Raw genomic sequence first — 5,518 nt, forward strand, 5'->3', positions numbered from 1 at the left:
CATCCCATCGGTAACCGACAGACAACTGTCCGGTTCCGCTGTAGTTGTTCCCATGTTCTCAACACTTTCTACCCCCTCGGGTGCCTTGGCTTTTCTAGCCCTGTTATCATTCTCAATTTTATCCTACTCAAACCGCTTCAATGCGGCTTCCTATTCAACGTCTGCTGTACTCAAACTGCCCAAGTCCAGAGCAAAATTCTTAGCACCGGTGCTCTCCGGCGATTCTCCCTGATTCTCAGCCGTTCCGGCCACTGTAGATATTCCTGTTTCTGACAGTTCCTGCCTTGGTAGAGATCCTTCATCGACATCAGGCTCGTCACTGAGCTGCCCTGTAGCATCTGTTGCTCTGTTCGCATCAAACCACCCAACCTGCACGTCTCCCAAGTCCTGCTCATTAGAGAACTATAGGTTGCTGATATCCTCCTCAAGGTCGGCTAAATCATCGAGCCCCTGACTTGGCCCATCCTCCCAGACAACATGTACCTCCATTCCCACTGGTAACTCCACCACTGGCCTAGCTTGATCAACTGGCACAATATAACCGCCCGGGTTGTATTCTTCCTCAGTTATGCCCTCAAATCCCTCAAGTTCTGAACCAACATTCCCATTCTCCTCCAAGGTCACCCCAGCTTTGTCTTTGACAATCACCACCACTGGCTTGGGTTGGGTTAATGGCGTGCTCATCATGCACAAGTCTGTGCTTTTAGGGATGAACACCGCCAGCTTGGGTTGGTGAGAGGGAGTAATGTATATGCTGGGGTCGTACAGGACGGCCGTGGTTTGGATCAGGTTTATTTGTCTAGGTGGAGGAGGGGGGTTGTTATGTGGTGGGAGAGGGTTAGTGGTGACATTTGGCTTCTCGGAAGGCGCAATCACCTTGTTGTCAATGAGATCTTGGATCTCATGACGGAGTCTGAAGCAGAGGTCGGTGTCGTGACCGTGCTGCTGGTGAAAGGTGCAATATTTGGTTGGGTTATGTATTGAAGGGAGGTTACTTGGTAGCAGGCGTGGTTCCAAGGGCTTCAGGTGCCCCATCCTGATCAAGACCTTCAAGGCTGATGATAAATACATATAGAGTGGGAAGAAAGTCCTCTGACCGTGGGGTGGATTTTTTGTCGATTGCAAACTGGTTCCGGACGCACTGGTGAAGGGTGTAGCTATTTTTAGCGTAGTGGTCACCATGCCGACGTCAGAAGTTCTTGCGCCTGCACTACTACTTGTAGCTGCATTCAAACGGCGTGTAAATGCCCTCTTGGGCTATTCCTTCTCCTAGTCAATCAAACCTTGCCTCATAGCATCTTCGATCTATACCTCAATCTCATGCAAATCAGCAAAGGTGGGGAGGGGTAAGACGATCATTTTCTGCATCATGTTTGGTTGCAGGTTACGCATAACCATTCTTATTTTATCTTTTTCGAGTGGCCATGTTGTCATCATGGAGGCCTTGGCCCTCCATCGAGTGACCAAGTCAGAGAAGCCCTCTTTCGGCTCTTGCCTGGTTGCTTCGAGATCACGAGTCGTGACCTCAATTTGGGTGTTGTAAGCATATTGGGCGATGAAGGCCTCGGTCATCTCCTCCTAGCTTCTTTTCACTAAATCCTCTAATTTGGCGTACCAGATAGCCACAATACCCGACAAGGTTTAACCGAAGAGAGATAGTTTCTGGAGTCTAGTCAAGCCCATCGAGCGTAGAATATCAGAAAACAGCCTCAGATAAACCATAGGATCGCCCGAACCATCAAAGCGATCTATGTGAGGCATCTTGAACCTGTCCGACAATGTCACCGTCGAATCCATATAACCGTTCTCTATGTCAGGGATTGAGTTAACTCCCTGAGATTGTTTAAACAACTTTTCAAGCTTACTGACTTTCAAAGCAGTAGGATCGGACTCAGATTTGAACGGCGTGTCTGTTAGGAAGGCCAATGCTTTTGAAATCTGTGGTAGGACCGGTGGTGGGACTGGCCCCATTAGAACGTCTGTATTCTCTTGGACGGTCGCTGTGTCCCCGGGTATTGGAACCCTAGGTAGGAGTGGGGGTAGATGCGAAAAAGATGCTCTGGCTTGCTGTGGTTGCTACTGTTGTTGAAGCCTAGCAATTAATTCTACCTGCTGGGTTACAATCTCTATCTGACGAGCGGTAACCTCTGCTTGGTGAGCAGCATCCGGCTGCATGGCCTCCATGGTCTTCTGGTGTTGATGCATCATTTTCTCCATACTGACTATAAAGTGTTGATCTGTTTGAATAAATGTATTTTCCCTCTCTGAGGTAGAAACAAAAAACTGATCCCTACTGTGCACAGGTGAATCAAATAGTGACCGCTGAACTGGCGACTGCTATATTGGTGATACATGCCAAACTGCCCTCCATCTTGTAACCGGGGGTAATGAAGCAAACACTGGTTGTCCGTCAATAAGATCCTTAGATCTAGAAAACCTTCTACCTCTGGTCCAGAGTGCTCAGGGGGTATCTGCCTCATTAGAAGCAATGATGAAATACTACCTTGTAAAAAGATAAATAAAGCAAAAATGAAACAACAATAAGAAAACGGACAGCATTTTGGCTTAGATAAAGATAACACACAGTTGGTATCACAAGCTGAACAATCTATACTCAAACACTGATTTCTTCCCCCCAAATTTCTGCCTCAAAATTGATATCCCCAAACTAATACCCTCAAACACTGATGCCCTCAGATTGATACCTAGACTTGTAACTGATACATACATTCCCTGTAGAGGCACACTCCTAGCAGCACATGTCAAGCAAGTGAGAGCCAAAACACCCCTATAATGGGGTAGGGTTTCCCTATCATATCTTGTCAGAAGCTAGGGTTTCACTACGCACACAGCGGTTTCAAACAACCTACATTCGGGTAACCAACCTGTCCTAGTTTGGAATGGTCTCTATGGCTTCCGATATGCAACTAGGTCGAATAGTCAAAAAGGGTGCCTCAGCAAAACCACATAATATACCTCTCACACCTAACATCGAGAAGTGAAAGATGGATCAAATGGTACAGCGATGATCCAGATCCAAGGTTTGTGTTCCTATCTTAGCAAAGCCCGCAACCGGTCAGCCATATAGCACCCTTTTCCAAGCAAGCCTTCGACAAACCGTTCAGGAATAGCAGATGGAAAACACTGTGACTTAAGTGCACCAATACAAATACAATGCAAAGAAACACATAAGTGTAGATAAAACAACATATCATGCATTTCGAGTCAAGTTCTCTAAGTTGCCAGCAGAGTCGCCAGAAACTGTAGACCTGACTTTCTCTGCGCGCCTCCCTTTCAGAGAGGGTGCGAATTGGTCTTCTACAGTTCGGACTCCTGTCGTGGTTTTGAATCTAATCTCACAAAGTGCAATGTGAGACTGATAAACACCAAAGAGTCCAAATCCGGCAATTGGTTTTGGAAAATCAATTTTGAATGAAAAAGCGCCAAACATGGACTGCTTTGCCAGATTACAGAGTCACCGCCTAAATATTTTACTTTTAGAAAATTTAGGAAACCCTGACTCGTGCCAAAGGCCACGTGTCCATCATCACCAAAGTTGCCTCGGCTCAGGAACTTGGGTACAAGAGAGGAAGGTCCTAAAATGAGCACCCCCGCTCGCCCGATCAAAAGATCGGCCTCTACTAACATGATATGTTGTTTCATAAACACATGTGTTCTTATTTCGGTTATTAGCTAACTTACTATATGATGCGCACTGTATACAAGTATAGACTCAATGACGAGAATTAGAACAAAACAACTCATGTTTATTTTTGAAAATGGTTTGAAAGTGCTACTCGCAAGTAGGCTAAAGCGCGGATTTGTGTCAAGACCCAAACCCGCCCCTATAGGTTTAGCATCGTAGCCAGTCAGTAATCCTTGGATTACCGAAGGCCTCTGAACAGATTAACAAAATTAAGGGGCTAGCGGAAGCAAATACATAAATATAGTTGTCCAATGAGCTGTGCTGACTTATATGAAACAGAATATTTAAAACTTTATATACATAACCGGTAGTCATACATTATATCCACACACATTACAGTATTTTTAGTACAGCCAACGACATCAAATCAAGTCTTAAATAAACAAAAACCACAGAACTTAAACACAAGACACTTCGAGAACCTCCACATGAGGCACAATGGTTGGCTGACAACAGAACACAGATCCAGACAAAAGCCTTCAGGCTCAGGCTCCAGAATGCTCACCTATACATATATATACACACAATGAGCTAAAGTCCAATGAATAACATTAAGGTAAAGGGGTTAGTGAACGAAATCTAAATATATCATAAGCAGAAAACAGACCAGAGCATAATTATTCTCATATCAGAACATAATAATGGTACATCTCATAGAACACATCACAGAACGTCTTCTGACTAAAGTAATCGGTTCCGGATACCGATTAAACACATATCACCACAATGAAGTGGATAATGAGATCTCGTAATTACTTGTATGTCATGGACCTACATTTTCATGTCGTCCCCCATGACTTAGGACTATCTATGGATGCCATAATAGATTTCAAACGTGGAATATTCGTTCACGAAAACAGATATCATTTCAGAAATCGGAACTTATCATATTTTATTTGGAACGTAATTCATATGAACGTATCTTTACAATAACGTTACTCACAGTGGTTTCCTGCAATGGTCAATCAACCCTCGAGTCTTGACCTATAACCACAAAATACATAACACAAGCATGTCTTATCATTACACATTCAAATGGCCATTAAGGCTTAGCTCTCATTACATTGGTTCTTATTCTTTCTTATCACATTGCCTAAAACACACACATTTGCAGTCTCGGAACTTAGGGCATTCTTTTCTTAGTGTGTTTCTAATCCATAACCTCATTACTAAGGCTTAATTAAGGCTTAGGAATGCCTAATTTGCAATGAGGATGCCAAAACATGCTTTGGAACACTTAGGCAAAATTTCTGAAACTAAGGTCTACGATCAAGCGTAGCTTTCCTCGCTCGAGCGGACATGCAAAATGTGAATGGTCGCTCAAGCACACATTCCTACCCTCGAGCGATCTGTAAAAGACATGAAACTTCTGGGAGCTTGCAATTCACGCTAGAGTGGACTTTTGGTCGCTCGAGCGGAGTGCACGCACTCAGAGTGGTCCCTCGAGCGTGAACTCCCACGCTCGAGCGTAGATGCAAATTCTGAAATTTCCAGATTGCACCTTCAAGCTCAAAACTCAAATTCCAACCTTCAAAACACATCTCTTGGGCCCCAAAACTTGAGATAACATAGTAAACTTGTAAAACATGATGAATTAAGAATTATTTCATAAAATCATGGCCTAAGAGTTTGTTAAAAACTCACAATTTCAACTTAAACTTCAAGAATGTTTATGAACACAACATGCATGAATTTTTCTTGTATCAAACTTCTCAAACCATGATCAAACACCACAAAACAACTTGAAGCTTGATGATTTCCCTAAATGAAGATGAATTGCAAATATGCAAGAGAGGATTCATGGAAATCATG

The sequence above is a fragment of the Camellia sinensis genome, chromosome 3, assembly GCF_055761805.1.
Source record: "Camellia sinensis isolate YWXY chromosome 3, ASM5576180v1, whole genome shotgun sequence".
Lineage (NCBI taxonomy): Eukaryota > Viridiplantae > Streptophyta > Magnoliopsida > Ericales > Theaceae > Camellia > Camellia sinensis.